This window comes from Pelodiscus sinensis, chromosome 9 (assembly GCF_052426305.1).
Source record: "Pelodiscus sinensis isolate ZL-2025 chromosome 9, ASM5242630v1, whole genome shotgun sequence".
Classification (NCBI taxonomy): Eukaryota; Metazoa; Chordata; order Testudines; family Trionychidae; genus Pelodiscus; species Pelodiscus sinensis.
Window position 1 is genome coordinate 29,580,856 of NC_143060.1, and position 17,655 is coordinate 29,598,510.

General features: G+C 38.4%; 1 protein-coding gene across 2 annotated transcripts in view; it reads left to right on the forward strand.

The window, feature by feature from the left end:
• ADGRL2 (adhesion G protein-coupled receptor L2) overlaps positions 1-17,655 on the forward strand; it is a 538,071-nt gene that overhangs the window by 201,274 nt on the left and 319,142 nt on the right. For both annotated transcript variants that reach the window (XM_075936335.2, XM_075936334.2), the window contains one exon: positions 12,523-12,636. The gene's annotated coding sequence lies outside the window, so the exon portion shown is untranslated. The remainder of the gene's footprint in view (positions 1-12,522; positions 12,637-17,655) is intronic.

Consider the following 17,655-nt stretch of genomic DNA (forward strand, 5'->3'; position numbering starts at 1 on the left):
TATTTAGGCTTAGCAGACTGAAACCTAAGAGTAAGAATTCCACCACAGCTATCGTGGAACTTCAGGATCCATTCTGAGAGATCTTCAAACTATCTTGAATGCATTTGCTGATGCTTACACATGTCTTGGTCTCACCTTCAACATCAAAAAGACCAAAGTGCTCCATCAGCCCTCTCCAAATGAGGTATTATATGCCTTATCTATTAAAATCAACAGAGAGGCACTGGAGAACGTCGATCATTTTTCTCTACCTTGGAAGTTATTTTTCATCCCAGGCAGATATTGATGAAGAAATCCAACATCGTCTGAGCTGTGCAAGTGCAGTTTTGCTTGTTTATGGCACAGGGTTTTTTGAAGATCATGACATTCGAACAGATACAAAACTTCTTGTCTATCAAGTCATCATTCTTCCAACACTATTGTATGGATCTGAAACCTGGACAACCTACAGACATCACTTGAAAGTCTTTGAGAGTTATCACCAATGCTGCCTCTGCAAGATCTTGAAGATCACTAATATCAGTATTCTAGAAGAGGTAAAGACCACCAGGATCAAGGCAATGATTATCTGTCAGCAACTTCACTGGACTGGTCATGTTGTTCAGATGCCAGACCATCACCTCCTAAAACAGGACCTGTTTTCTCACCTGGAAGAAGGATATTGAAACATGGGAGGACAACAGAAGCATTATAAGGGCTTACTAAAGGATAACGTAAAGAAGTGCAACATTGATGTTGATGCTTCAGAGACACTCACCCAGGGCTGCTCAAAATGGAGAGAAGTGCTACACAATGGCTCCCCGCATTTTGAATTTGCCCACAGACAAGTTGAGTATAGGAGGCTCAGGAGGAAGGGAAAATTGACTTCTAGTCATGGTCAACAGTGTCCTGCTGTACCTGAAAACATCTGTCTTCATGCAATAGAACTTGTGGTTGAAGGATCAGCATTATCAGCCACCTGAGGGTCCACAACTCCCATGGAAGATGATAGTACTCAGCAACGAATGATCACCTATCATCATCATCATCATCAAACACTTTCAATTGTTTCTAACCTGAATGAAGGCAAAAACTCTTTTTTTGAATCCCAATAACAAAACCCTTAGCCATTCAATTCAATTTAAATACTTTTTTTTTTTACTTGTGTTAAGAAACATAAACCAAGCAATTCACGCTGAATTTTCTGTATGGCATGTGTGTTAAATGTTGGAAAACTGGGAGAATTTTAGAAAGATTTTTTTTTTAAATTAAAATGTAACCACTGCTTAAATGTCAGACACTCTAATCTGTGGAGTGTTCTTTCCTGCTGTGACTAAAGAAAAAGTAGAAAAAGGCAGCTTTGCTGCTTTGCTGTTCTAACGTATTTCTAATAGTAAAGATCAGTGTCTTTGAACTTTTCCCAACCTTTTCTGTTCTCCTTTGCTAAAGTCATTAAAATGATTAGAACCCCACGCAGGGTTGCAGTGTTAAAATATTTCCCTTTTCTCTTTCACCAAACAGAATAGGCTATCTTTAAACATCTCTCATTAATCCAGTCTAACTCTTCTATCAGTGTGGCTGAGGTTCTTCAACAGATTCCCCAAAACTGCATTAAAAAACATAAATCACTGGATTAAACTTGTAGAGAATGATGAAAGCTGAATTCGTGTATATACATGTGGTGGTACAAATGGACCCTTTTATTATTTAACCTGAATGAAAGCAATAAATTTGAAACAGGTTTAACTGGTGATAGTGGTAATCCACAACAGATTTTGTAAATGTTGTTGAATGAACATTGGTTTTGTTGAGTAATCCCTTGGATTAAAGAAGGACAGATAATTCAAACAGTCTGGTAACCAGCTGAATAATATGATTCTTAAGGTTTGCTCAGAGAGAAAATTATTTTGGCAACAGCACGTTTCAGTTATTGCCAAATTAAAAGGCAAAATACGGTGAGTATTTTTTCTCATGGTGTTTCTGTTTGGAATCTCTGGTTTTCACCAGTATTCTAGTACTATTACTATCCTATACAAAACTCTTTTCTAAAGTTACTTTTGCCCTTTTTAAATGGAAAATGCCAAAATACTATTTTTATGAAGACTATGTGGGCCATGTTCTGCGTACCATTGGATGGTATGCAACAGGATTTCCACTTAAATTATATGAGAGGATCAAGTTAGATGACTCTCAGGGCAATTCTATTAAGGTGATATCTAACTGAAAGTTCTTGACAGGCAGGGCTTGAGCAAAAAAATCATGCCCGTTTCCTGAAGCACCAATGCAGGAGTCATTACTGCCTAGTTCTCTCCCGTCTTCATCTTGTCCATTGCCAGTTGGGACAGCTCCCAGCACTGTTAGCTATTCCCCTTGAGGTTTATGTAGAATGCTGAGAGACCTCTTTCCCAGAACTCCTGCCATGGCCACACTGTTACTTTAAAGCACATTTTAGAAGTAGAGACAAAATCTTAAAGGCGGATTTTGTTGTTCCAACGTTTTTTGCCTGTTGTTGCATTAGGTTGCAATGCTAAGCACCAAAGGTAGTACCTTTGCAATTACAGTGTTTAAATCCCACTCAGCAATTCACCACAGTGAAAAGAGCACATGAAGTAAAGGACATTCTCATGATGCAGAATAAGGTTCAGCATCACATTCAGTTAATCAGATGTGTATTTTTCATATAAGTCATTAAAAAAGCAATCTCCACAATGTTTGACTGTTGTAAGTTATACATACAACCAGGACTCCAACTGGGCGGGCTTCCAGCAGCGTAACAAGCCATTATTATTTCCTGATGGGTCCCACCCTGTGCTCAAAAATGTAAACTTTGGTTTCAAAATGAAAAAAAAAACAACCTTTAGTCCAGTCAGTCAGCTAAGTGTAAACACTGTACTGTCTGCCTGAGTCTGGAGACAGCCTGAACCAATAGGTCTGAAAATTGGGGAAAATCCCATTCGCTTCAATGGTGTATTGGCTTTGAAACCTTGAAGTCATGATTTAAACTACAACATTGCTAACTCAAAAGCATATGAAAGGAGATGGATAATAGTATGAAGATCTGTGAAGTCTGTTGTCCTACCTTGGCATCAGAAGAAGGTGGAATTTGGACAATGGAAAGAGTGTACCACTGCTTTCCCAGCCTCCTGCCCCTGTTTAATTTCTGCATATAACCAACAAAATTTTACACCTACATTTTGATATCTTGGACCAACTCACTGAATCACAGAGTCTGAGAAGAGAAGGGAAGGGTACTATGTAAATTATAAAACCAGCAAGTCATAATTGAAGATCAATTTAAAAAAATTATATGCATGCCAGAAATCTTAGAATAAGGAATTAAAAATGCAGTAGATATGGGCTATGTCTAGACTGCAGGCTTCTTTCGAAAGAGCCTCTTTCAAAAGATCGCGTCTAGACTGCAGGCGGATCTTTCGAAAAAGAAATCCGCTTTTTCGAAAGAGAGCACCCAGCGAGTCTGGATGCTCTCTTTCGAAGACGGCCTCTTTACATTGAAGAACGCCTTCCTTCGAAAGAGGAACTTTCGAAGGAAGGCGTTCTTCCTCGTGAAACGAGGTTTACCGCCATCGAAAGAAAAGCCGCGTTCTTTCGAAATAATTTCGAAAGAACGCGGCTTGAGTCTGGACGCAGGGGAAGTTTTTTCGGGAAAAGGCTACTTTTCCCGAAAAAAACCCTGAGTCTGGACACGGCCACAGTGTTTAGTATAAGCTCAGTTTCACACATTTCATTTAATGCTTTAAAATATAGTCTCGTGCACATGGTTATTTATTCCTGTGTTTCACATAACTTGTAAGCTGGTAGCATTTTTGTACAGATTCAGATTTATAGACAAGGCCACTATGATCATCTAGACTGATTTCCTATAAAACAAAATAAAACCTCGAGGATATCCTTTAGAACAGCATACCGCCTTGATTTGAAAATTATCAGTGATGGAGAATCCATCACAACCCTTGCTACATTATTCCAATGATTAGTTACTTACACTGTTAACATTTTTTAAAAGTTCAGTTTCATTCATTTGGATATGTTCTCTCCACGCTCTTGAAGGGAACAAGATCATGGAACCAAATTCCAGTTCCACAAGGTGCTAAAATCAATGGGATTACTCATGTAGTTATAGTTAGACAGGTGCTTAAGATAGTGTAATTGTGGAACAACATCACCAGAGTCCTAGATGCTACTCTGATTTTGCATGGGTATTACTAGGAATAAAGTATGCCCCACTCTGTGAAGTTTCTCATGCTGTGAATGCTTTAATTCCTGAACCGCAGATTCTGCATTAGGTATTTCACTGTAACAGTTCTAGTACCATTTTCTAATCACAGAATAATATTTACCATCCCCCCATGAGACTTTCAGAACAGAGGGAGCTGCTGCAGTTCTGTAAAGGTCATGAACCTGCCTGATGAATCACAGATGAAAATAAAACATTTTACTCTGCTTAACAGACTTTACTAATGTACAGATCTAATACACACTTTTATTTAAATGTATCAAAAGGTTAAAGGTAACTTTTCAGTTGTTATGTTGCATTTATTTTTGTGAAATTATTTTTGCATGTTTCTAAAAAGAAATTCTGAGTTATTGTTTATAATAGTAGCATCTAATGAGGCTTTTAGAGATATGGGGCTGTGTCTACACTACAGAGTTTTTCTGGAAAAATGGCCATTTTTCTGAAACAAATTCACTTATGTCCACACTGCAATCATATTCTTTTGGAAAAAAATCAAAAGAACAGAGGGGTTTTTGTTCGTCCACTCTCATGCCCTGAATTCTGTGGGGTGGAGTATGGTAGTCCTATGTGGGTTTAAACCATTCTGTGTGTCTCAACTCCTGATTTAACTCTCTCACACAAAAGAAAGCAGGCACGAAACCTATATCCAATTCAAATTTCAACCCTCTATCTCAATTGGCTCTCCCGGGCCTCTGGCTGAGACGTTTGATAGATACCTGAGTTAACCCCTTAATCACTGGTGCTGGTCAGTACTTCCCCTGTTCATGACAACATCTAAATTTTCAAAAGTAAATTGGGGCCATATTTTTAGAAAGGCCAAACATTGATTTGATTGGGACTTAGGCACTTAACTCAAGTAGTGCAGTGAATCACACTGTCTATTTACATCATAAGATGGTGAGAATTCTTTGAAAATCTGGCCCGGAGGAGTTCCTAAATTGCTTTTGAAAATGGGACTCAGGTGCATTTGTGAACATTACTCAAGCCTTTTCTGTGGGTATTTTGCATCTGGCAAGAAGCTGTAGCAAAAATCTAATGAGGTAGCACATTCTAATGAAATCCTCCCCCCATTCTTCACATCCAAATAATTTCAGGTTCAGATAAAATTCACAGGAAATAACCCAGAAAAAATTCTCATTATGTAACTAGGACGGGACAGAAAGCCATAAAAGAATTCATTCCACAACCACAGAGCTTGGGAGATGTGCTGCAGTTCACACTGGTGGAGAAGACTGCTGCTGGCCACAATTGCCTATTTTCTTTCAGAGTTCAGGCTCTGAGGAGATGAAGCATCAATGAACTGCACAACCCTGCCTGCCTCATCTGAACAAGTTGAAATAAGTTGCATTCAGCATTCCAGAGCCCCCTTTCTAGAAGACGAATGAAAAGTGTTGGCATCAGTCAGGGCTAAGCAGTTATTCTAATATTATAAGGGAGCCAGAAAAGGACATCAGGATTTTTCTGCAACACCAGCCAGAATGGTCATGTTGGCTGTCCTCTGTTCATTGACGCTTCACCTATCCCTCAGTGAACGTGTGTGTAACATTCAGGAGTGAGTTATATATCAATCCATTTAGCCCGCTCCGATTGGTCCATTGCTGATACACCTTGATGCAATTGTTTTATTGCAATGGCATTTTATTAGCCAGTACCTAAAAGGGCATATTTGTGAACTGTGGGTCCTAGACTCTGAGGTGTTTCTTGTAAATGCATTAATTAACCTTTGAAGGGGAGAGCTCATCAATGATTACACATCTCGTGTGGAGGGACTATAGCAGGGGTCGGCAACCTATGGGTCTCAAGCCAAATATGGCTCAGTACAGAACCAAACATGGCTCTTTTGTCATTCCCAAAATACACAAAACTTTTGAAATTTAAAATGAAAAAAGTAATTCAAAAATTTTAAAAAAGCATAATTACTTATATCAAGATGGTCTTTTTTTGTCGATTTCACTATGCTTCAACAAGAGCCAGCTGGGGCATCCTGCTCATTTAAAGGGCTGAGGGAATGCTGTAGCGGGCTGTGGCAGCCAAGCTCAGCCACCATCAGACTGCCACGGTCTGTCCCAAGCCGCTGTGCTCCTTGGGCAGACTCCATGGCAGCCTGGCCGACAAGGCCCCTATCAGGGCCCAGCTCCTATCTGACCACAGGAAGGGCTGGCGGCGGCAGCCCTCCTCCTGCTGCAACACAGGCAGGAGGGGAAGTCACAATCCAGCTGCGGCGATCCTGGCCTGGCCCCTCATCCAGCCACTGCTGCCTGGGTGCAGTATCCCAGCCCCAGCCAGGTAAAGTAGCCACCAGGGCCCCTCCACATACTCTACTTTCTACCCCCAGTACTCTGCCCTGCCTTCCGCACATCCCAGCCCCCTGCTCTGAGCCCCTCATACACTTCAACCCTGGACTCCTACATCCATAAACTGCACTCCTAGAAGCAACAGAAGTCCCATTAAAGTTGGTGAGTGCAATGTTTCACTTGTCATGTTCATCATCATGTCAGTTATCAATAATGAGTTGTATATTTTTAGTCATGCAAATGGGCATTCTTATCCTGGCTCTTTGTTGATCACTTGTTCTGAATTTAGATGTAGTTTGGCTCTTTGGTTTGAAAAGGTTGCCAAGCCCTGGATTATGCCCATGTAGATCTGGGGGGGCCGGAAAAGTTACATGGAAGATGAAAGGCACTATTGGTATCTGATATCCTTTATTTCTTCATAACACACTCTCATCCCAAAATACTAACAAGTTTTTCCCAGACACACATTGACCCAGATCTTCCACATCCTCACCTACAGCTGAGAAACACTTGACTCAAGTTGGGGATGCAAGACTGAAGGGGGTTTTAAATTCAAAGGGGTCCAATCCCCTGAATTATGTTGGAATATTCCTCAGGAACTCCTAACTTGTGCTGACTGCATATGATGCCAAAGAGCCATTACAGCAACCAAGGATTGCTATAGTACGGACCAGGCTGCATGCTTTGGGGGCCCCATACTTCAGGGGAATGTGATGCAAGCTAATGGGAGGAGCCTGGCATGGGCAGCTGGGGTTGGACCTCAGACTGGGCATTTATTTCTTTTTCTTGCCTACAGCCCTTCCACATTCAGGCTGCTCAGTCTCTGCTCTGCCAGCTCCTGGAATCAGTCACTTGCTGGTCACCACAGGAGCCTAGTGCTCCCCATTATCCCAGCAGTCTGGGCAGAACTAAATGTCAGGAAGAGACAGACCTCATTGTCTTCAATGAGATAGGTGGTGTGATAGATAGGGTGAACTCACTTTGCCATCAGTTAACATAACTAAGGAGAAATCAATCACATCACCACCCCATTAGATAAAAGGAGTTTTGGAATAGATGCCTACTGGAGGGTGCTACAATTTGTGAGTCATGAGTGGTGGCAGTTTGACTTTGGTGAGAATGTAATCACTCTTTGTGGGGGAAGGGGTGAATTAGGTATGTGAATGCTTCCTGGGCAGGGAGTAATGTTTTTCTTATTTTTGGGGGGGGGGGGGGGTAAGAACATGAGATAATGTACTGTGTATTGTGGCCTGCAAGTACTGCTAAGACGTGAAGGACAGGAGGATTTTCTTCTGTTGGGGGGAGGGGAGGGGCAGGAATTAATTGCACTGGAAAGAGGAACACTGCTGGTTTCTGATTATGGGGAATGGGAAAGTCAGCAGGTTGATGGAGGTGAATCAGGGCCCACTTGCCTGACTATAAAATATTAAGGGAGGCCCAATATAGGTAATTTGCCCTCATCGCTCCCCCTTCCTCCCCAGGGACAGCCCTGATTGCCAGGGTGTAGTCATGCTTTCCTCTGACCTTGCCAGCTACTGAGAGTGGTGTAGACTTGCTATGGATCTGTATCCCATCCAAGGAACCCACTAGTGGTATCCAACCAGTTCTGAAGCAGTAACCACTATAGTGAACTAGCCACATGTGGCTAATGGCAAGTGTGGTGGACACCATAAAACTATACAGAGATCTTGTAGGTAGGGTAAAGTGGCATTAGAACAGTTTTTCCCTGGTTTAGGGAAGGACTCTTCTAAAAAATCAGAGTATCCAAGTGCCCTGGAAGGCAGACATAGGCTAATGGTTATTTCATTATCTTTGTTGTTATTACTAACTTATGCTTAAAAATCCATCCTGTTTCAGCAAGCAAAATTAATATGTAGGCATATGTGCATTTTTCAGTATTTGGGCCTGCAAGTTGACATTAACCAACCCTGCAATACCAATATGGGGATCCTCTCCAATTGACTTTAATGGCACAGCCCATGTGAATAAAGTTTGCAGTATCTGGTCCGTAAAGTTGTGGGCTTAAAAGAAATATATCGAGCAAAGAGTTAAACAAGATAACACTCGGGGCAGGTTAATGATGAACTGCTTTTGTATTTCTTCACATGGATTTGACCTAATGCCTGCTTTATCCTGTAGTCCCTATGTGCAACTATTAGATCTCTCCATCTCAGATAAGAAATGATATAATTTGTTAACTACTGAGACACTGAAAATTCCCAGCAGCTCAGTAAAAAGAAGCTATTCAGCAAGGGTGATTCTGTAATTGTGATGTATTGAGAAAATTCAGTGTTAAATGATCCTCCAACTTGCACTTCATATACATGAGATAGTGTGGTGTGGAGGACTGGTGCAAGTACATTAGCCTGTGATATTAATTATGTAAGAATACTGGCTGGCTCAGGTGCCAGATGGGTCAGATAGATTACACTTGATTAGCCAGCTGGGTCAGGTGTCTTGCTACTGATCATGCTTAACGGCAGTACTTAAGTACTAGTATAGGAAGGTGAATTCACAGTGGAGCAGCAGTCTTTTAGCTCCCAATGTCCTTGTTGCTGTCAGTGTAATTTAGATCTGTAGCAGTATATAACTGTGTGGCTAGTTATATTTATGGCACAAAAATACAGACAACTGATTGATTTATTGTTCACTAAATTAGACTATGCTGCTAGGGCCAAATCCTAGCCCTTCCCCATTCAGCATTATAATGCTGCTTACTCCTTTATGGCTGCATAGCCCATGTACTGAGACTGCTGATCCTGGAGGCAGTTGTGGGGAGAGCTTTCTCCACTGCTTGCTGCGAAGGATTGGTCATTTGAATTCCACTTCTCGATTGACATCATTTTGGAGTTATCAGCCACGAGCCTGTCTTGGGCAGCCCAGGCCAGTCGCCCTCACAGATAGACAGCTGAGGAGGAGCCCTCCATTGGAAGGTTGAGAAGGTACACCCTCTGCTGATATCATTCCCTCCCCCCCCCCCAGCTCTAACTGCAATGTAGCTCGAGTGGACAACATCATGGCTCAGAGGCTGGTGAAAGGGACCTGTTGACTAGCTGCATGGTGCTGGGAAAACATGGCTGCCCGAGATTATTTCACTCATGAATTACTTAGACATAGGTGGTGCTGCTCCCTAGGGCTCAGGAGAGCTTACGATGCAGTGGAACAGATGCAGATTCAGGCTTCGGGCAGAAGGAGCAGGACTGGTGCTCGGCAGCCCTTAGCACTGCTTAGGGCCACTAGGAGAGCACTCCACCACTTTCTTCCTTCCCCACTCCAGCCTTGGAGCTAATCAGAGCTCCAGTACTGATTTAGGGTGGCCAAGAGCTTTGAGCCCTTTTGTATCACTGGGCCCCAGGGCAGTTGCCCACTCTTTCCCCCGCTGACTGGCCTGGTTTCTATTTTCAAGGCAGTCTTTTAGTCCTGCGCCATAACTCCTATTTATGTTATTGGGACTTATGTACAAAGATCAAGGAAGATTAAGGCAGTTCACCCTACGTGCAGTCTTTGCACATCCTCAAACCCAACTGCCACTGAAGTCAATGCACACAGCAGGGCATTATGCACTCCCAAGGCCTTAGGGTCTTACTAGAATAGTCTCTGTTATTGCAGACTTAGTTTTAGTATATCATCCAGTAACTGCAGTGGAATCTTAGACAACTGTAGAAAATGTCTGCCCACACCTACCATATCAACTGCATCCATTAAACAAAAATGAAAACACACTGTATAATAATGAAGCGATTTCTATTTTTAAAAAGAAATCAAAACCAGTCCCAATTAAATTGCAAACAAAGGAAGAACTGGAATCCACAAAATAGGGTAATGTTTAAAGTAATCAAAGTAAAATCAGTTCAATATTTTTCTGCTGTATTTTAATTCATGTACCCATATTTTTAAAGTCCCTGATACTTAATTTTGTTTTCAGTTGTATGTTTTTATTTGAATTACATATGGTGCTGTGATAGGATGTTTCAGAAAATCATAAAGTGTTCCTGCCTGTAAAAGCAATGTCCTTTCTTCTTAATGCCAAGAATGCTTTCCCCAAAGCACTCGTTCCCTGATCAAGACACTGTAGCCGCTAATGAGGAAAACACTGCAAGTACCTCATTCAAATGTTTTCTTTTGTTCATCTACAGGGAGTTTACTCTGTAATAGTGAAGAATCCCTGAGTATCAATGAGTCTGAAAGTGCTCATATTCTGCCAAGAATAAAGTTGTAAAGCTTTGTGTGCCAACACTTTAAATTAATCTAAAATAATGCAAAGGGGACTTTGTCATCTTGGATCGTTTTTACAACCTCATTGTTATTGTCTCAATTAATAAGAGTGTTCCATATCATTGACATGGACTCCTTGTTCTGTTGCCAGTTACAGCATCAGTGGTTGACATCCCTCTGAAGACATATGTATAAGCTGATTGGGGGTACGGGGATATTAGCATGGGGCAAAACATATTTTTGCATGTGAAGCTTTATGACATATCACTGGTTTCGAAAGCAGCTTTGCTTACTGGCATGTTATTCCTTGAATGCCATTTCATGTTCAATGCTAATCAGTTCCATTCGATGGCTCTTATGAAGCGGATAGCACATTAATTCGGCATACAGATTGAGAGAGAACCTTTGATGGTAAAAAAGATTAAAATACCCATGCTTACATTTCAGTTTCATACATAAAACATAAATAGTGCAGTAACCCTCCCCCATGCCTTTATATGCTTTTAAAAATCTTCAGATTTTCCCTATTGAATGGTGTTTAGCATCTACATCTATCATGAACTTAAACAAACAAACAAAAAAAGCCCATAATCAAAATATGCCTTCCAAAATATTTGATTCTTTTATTTTCCTATCCACAGGGCCCTTACTCATAATTCTGGTCTTGGATTTTCTCCTGAGATGCACTATACAAGTTAAAAAACAAAACAAAACAATGCCATTCCCATGAAATAAGCAGTTTAAAATTTACGTTTCTGTATGGCCAAACTGCTGTTGGTTATAAACATGTGAAATCCCCAGATTGTCCAGGATTCCATTTTTACAGGGGATACTGCATCATTAAATACTGAAGAAATATAATATAACTATCCAAACTGCTTAAAATATTTCGTAACCATAAATTATTATCCAAAAATATTTTTGAGTAGATATAAAGAGTTGTCAATTCTGCATAGTGAATGCCTCATAAGGGGCTCATTTATGGTTGAAAACTGAATAAAAGCAGTAAATTAAGAACAGACGTAACCATAGAGAAACTATAATCCACTGCAGATTTCCTTGGTGAATGAAGTATTGTTGTGTGGATTTATCCTCCTTGCTTGTACAGTTAACCAGTCACATCTGTGGCCAAAGTGCTGTCTGTGCACCCAGACAAGTTGGGTTCAATAACCCCATGGAGGAAAGCAAATGCTAGTTTACACTGTATTGATAAAGTGCAAAATGAACTATGCCAACTGTTTCATTGGGGCATGCCAGGTTCAAGGACAGATATAATATTGAATCTGTACTTCTGTGAATTGGGGACATAAAATAATGGGATATTTGGAGGAAAAAGCAGGTTTTGCCTAGGGTTTTATATTTAGTATATTAGGCCTTATATAGCGGCAGGTTTTAATAGACTATCACTGACTCCGAGTAAGTGTTTGTATGTTCTAGATATAATAATGAATGAGAGCTGCTTGAGTAATGTTTGTGAAGGGAAAGCCACTTGTTTATAAATATTCATTTGCTGAAATGTAAACAGTTTTATAGGAGTATAAATTGTTGCAAGTTATTTGATTCAATACTATTGTCTCTTCTATATTATTTGCCACCAATATACATAATGAACTGGCAAGGATAGCTGGTAGACTTGACAGTGAATCGGTTTACCCTTATTACTGTTTATTTAACTTCGTGATTACACACCAATCAGATAACTGATCTCCTTTATCTTGAACAAACCAGAAAAAGGTCAATATTCCTTTCATCTTTCTGTTCCTTCTTTTCTTATTCTAGGACTCCATCTTATCACAGGACACTCATTTTGATTTTGCATCTGGAGAATTGCATCTGTTGCAAAATTTCAGCACTATCTTATTAATGCAACATAACCCTGCTCACCTCAAACTTGTAAGTTTCTTTTCATTACCAAATTCTTTTTAATTATAAGGCATGTTTCCCACACAAATAAATAAGCCTCCTTCCAATTCTCTCTGTAATATACATGTTTAAAACAGTATTATTACTCAAGCCAGGAGGAAAAAAGCTTTAATATTTAAATGATCATGATGTTGTCTAAGTCATTTAGAATCCAATTTTCCTTACCTAGATATTAACAAGCATTGCCTAGACATTAATAATTACATCTCTTCTTAACTTAATATTATAGAAAAATATAATACCTGATGATCATTTTAGTATTAGAAGTATTCTGAAGTGCCTGAATATTTCAGAGGAAGAAGTCAAAGTTGAGTAATGCTGATGGATTTAGCATGCATGTGAATTGTAACAAGCCTGTATATAACATCTATCCTGTGCTTCTTTTGTGTGTGTGTTGTAAGTTATACCAGCTCAAGATCAGAGAAATAGTATTGACAAAAACTTGGGTCCCTTTAATGTAATAAAGAACTCTAAGGAAAGAATGCAAATGTTAAGTTTGACTTGCTTTGTAATATAAATTATCAAGTTTAAAATCACCATTGCCACTTAATGGGAAATGAGAGCGCAGGTCTATTGGCTTTGGTGGACAGGGAGTTGCATCCATTTATTCTTCAATGGTATTTTGATCTGTTGTTCCTTGATATTCGTTGTATTTCATTCTTTTCTGAGGTGACTTCCTTTTTTAAAAAAAAACATTCACTTGTGTGAACATTATCTTGCAGAACAATGGGGTTTTTTCCCCTATGGTATAGAGAATAGGGTAATTTCACTGTAATTTTGTGTTTTCTTCCAATGTTTTTCAAACAGCTCACAATTTAGAACAGTGGCTCTCAACTAGAGGTCCAGAGTTCCTCTAGGAGGTACATGAACTAATCTAGATAATTGGCTAGTTTTACAGCAGGTTACATAAAAAGCGCTAGTGAAGTCAGTACAAACTAAAATGTGTATAGCGGGGTGGACAAATACTGGCCTGTCGGCCACATTCAGTTCCCACAGGATTAACCCTTAGCAGGCCACCGTCACTATATTTACTTGCACCTCCACATCCCCACACTGCTTCCCACAGCTCCCATTGGCTGGGAATAGCGATTCATGGTCAAGGGGAGTTGCAATCACCCAAACCTGCTTAGATGTAGGTAAATATAGCAGTGGCGGCTCACAAGGGGATAATCCGGGCAAATTGCCATTGATTTATTGCTCACCCGTGTTGTACAGTCTATCAAGCAGTATAAACACTAAAATGAAATACAGTATTTATATTCCACTTGATTTATTTTACGTTGTTATGTAAAAATAAAAAAATAAGAATTTTTTTCAATAATGTGCTTGTGATACTTTTTTGTATTTTTATGTCTGATTTTGTAAGCAAGTAGTTTTTAACTGAGGTAAAATTTGGGGGCAAGACAAATCAGACTCCTGAAAGGAGTATAGTAGTCTGGAAAGTTTGAGAACAACTAACTTGGAATACTCTCTGTAACTGCCGTTTTAAAGCAGGTTCCAAAGAGTCCAGTTGAGGTAAATGGGTTTTAAATTAGGCGCTTTCTGAGTGCTGTAAAAAAGGGATTTAAAATATTTGATTTTTTTTCTTGGAATTTACTGAGAAGTAGCAATGTTAGCAGTTATCTGCTGCTTTCAAATATAATGTTATGAAACAGTTGCAGATTGATTTACAGCTATCAAATACAGATATGGGATATGGTGTTTTTGAGGTGAGAAAGATTCTCTCCATTTTTAACATTTTTTTGTCCCCCAAGGAAGTCAGCAAGACTTTTCTGAAGGGATTTAATTAAAGTGAACATGTAATTTTGTGTTCTTCAGCATGTTACATGTTGTGAAAAGGTTAGGGATTCACTTACTACAGAGCATCAAAAACATAAAGGTGATAGGTGAAATTCTCTTTGTTGCAAGTGCTGAGAAATAATCATTTAAAAGGTCACTTGCACTCAAAAAAGAACATTTATTTAATAAGTATCTTGTTTTGGGAAATGCTGCATTTTTAAAGGTTAAAACAGAGTCTAACTGGCCAACAGTGTCAGTGAGAAGTAAATCATTGGTGATTTAAAAAAAACAAAACGAAACAAAATAGCTTCTGCATATTTCTTACAAAATTCAAAAAATCTATTACTATATACAGGATTTCAACAGACTGAAAGCTCAAGCTATTAACATCAGCTTTTCAATAACTTATTAAAGCACATAAGTTTTTTCGTACAATGACATTTAATGTCTATTGTTTTGGTTTGATGTTGCAGTTTTAGCATATTTTAAAAGCAGGCAGGTTTCCCTGATTTTTTTGTTTTAGCTGTGTGTGGGTATTGTTTTGTAGATAAAAATTTGTCCAGATAAAAAAATTCTAATCTATATAAACGAAAAAAATATTTTAAGTGGATTATTGGTGAAGTGGGTTACAGATCTGCTATATATTCAGAAGAGGTGATAAACTTAAAATCCACCAGTTCACAAAAAAAGGTCCAAAAAAGTAATAGTTAATCTCATAAAATACCTGGATTATTAAAATATTCTTGCCCAGTGGGGTCAATGTGTAACAAATAACATGTTGTGAAGTTTATTTTTTTACACCCTCCTTTGAGTTCGATTTCAAATGGGCATTAATGTTCTTTAAAACCAAGCTTTCTTTTTATTTATGTATTTAAAATCTTTCGACAACACGGAGAAAATAAATCTTTCTAAATTATCCCTCATTTAATAAGATGTTACAGTTACTCATTTCTCTGCTCTAATAGATGACAAGGCTACACAACATTTTTTTTAGTATTATTGGAAATTAATACTATTTGTGTTTAATTTATTAATTTTATAGAACTGTTTAAAATGTAATTTAACTGAAAAATTAAGTTATCAATCATTTACATAAACTGAACATTATGCTTTTTCAGTGTAAGATATACAGGTGGAAAAAAAGCTCTGGTGTATACAAGTAATTAATAGTTAGAAACTTATATATATGCTTGATTCAAGAGAATTTTGTCTCAGATAAAGTCATCCTCCTTAATTTGTCATGCTTTCCATTTGAAAGAGGGCAAAATCTATTTCCTGGGCAATTTTGCACAGCAAAGATATTAATACTTTTGGGTTTAATTGTATCCTGTGTTTAAATACACTGTGGGTGAAATCCTAGACCTCTGCTTAATTGCTGTGAGAAAATAGCCTGATTTCTCTGAGATTAGGCACACGCTTATGTATACTTTGACCCAAGAGTGCCTCCTTCAGAATTAATCTTCTAAGGTAGTGGGATTTGCTTTTGTACGTGTGGTAGACCCATTCATGACAAACGGTGCCTAATAAAACAACTTCACCCTCCAGACCTCTCTTTTGCTGTCAGTTTTTCTTCAACTATTCATTTCACACATCCCTTGTCCAATTGCTTATTAGCAAATAAACCTTAAAGGAGGCAATAGAAATAAATTTAATGATTCCTTTTAATTAGAGGGCTTAAGGTTTAAATAATGTGCTGTGGAAGTGGAAATGTAAAGAATTTCCATTTGTACTGTTAAAAGCAGAGAATATCTACAATTGATCCAAACATGCTGCATGGTTATAAGACAAACTTTCTCATGTTTATTTAAAATTTATTCTCTTCTGCTGTATTTCATTTGATGCATCTATTCCATAAAAGCACTTCTTCCCATCAGCTATATCAGAATTGTTTCTATAATGCGTAACAAAAAGTTCTGGTTTTCAAATATTTATATTAGTCAAAGTTAGTCTTGTTTATAGTTTTTGGCAATAGGACTTCTTCTTTAAAAATGAAGTACTTCAGTTTAACTAAACAAAATGTGTTGAAATGGACTGTCTTATAAACTTCAGCCAAGTACAGTCGGTGATAGAAAGAATGAAGGCCCCAACCTGCAAACCTTTATTCAAGCAAGTAGTTCCTACTCATACCAAATACTGTAGTCCCTTAACTCCAAAGAAACAGTATTTGCGAGAGAATTTGCAGAAACTGACTGTAAAGCACCAATTCTGCAAAAACTTTCACACCTATAACTTTAGTCGTGTGAGTGAGCCCATTAGATTAATGACTATGAATAAAGTTGTGCATATGTGTAAATATTTGCTGGAAACTGAAGTAACAAAAGTTAGATTCAGTTGAGGATGGACTGGTGAATGCACAACATTACTTGTTTCCAGAGTATTTAATACTCTCTCTGTATCTGTGTGATAAATATAAAAGCTATCATAAATCTATTTGATTTACAGCTGACCTGCAAAGGGTTTGATTTTGCTGCTTGCTATTTCTGCTCTTGAAGCATTCCTGGATTTGGTGTAACACTAGAAAAAATCCCAGATGAAGTAATTATTTTACTTAAAACTGTAGATTAAAACATCATATAAATCAAATCAAAAATAGTATTTGACTTCATTTAATTTATATTCTTGCCAACAGACTTTTCTTCACACTGATTGTCACTTATTTTATTTGATTTCATTCAAGTTATTTGGCTGTCATTTTCCAAATATGTGATCAGAAACAGACTCAAATGAAAGCATATTTTTGTGGTAAACCCTCTAGCTATTGTTATGGCAATAAGCCTTGGTTGGCTGATATTGAACTACGTAGTCTAGACTCTCATAAGGGAAAAACAGCCTTCATTAAACAAGCCTTTTAACAGCAAGCCAAGCTTGATTAAAATCATATACAGATGAAATCATTTCTTTACAATTCCTTTGTAGTTTGGTGCATCCCCAATAATTCTTGAGACTTAATAAAACTTAGGAGACAGCTGGGGTACTACTTAAAATTCTGTTGTTATTTCCAATTATTTCTCAGGAGTCAAAATACATAGTATATTGCTGTTCAAATAATTTCAAATGTTAGAAAGGTTGGGCAGAAGTAAACATTACAGAATACAGGAATTATGGCTTGCTGCTTGATGTGGCATTCCACGGATAAAACCTTAAGGGGAAAAAACTTTAAAAATAAACAAGAAGCATCCTGTGTGTTTTTGCTCCTTGTTATCCTATTTG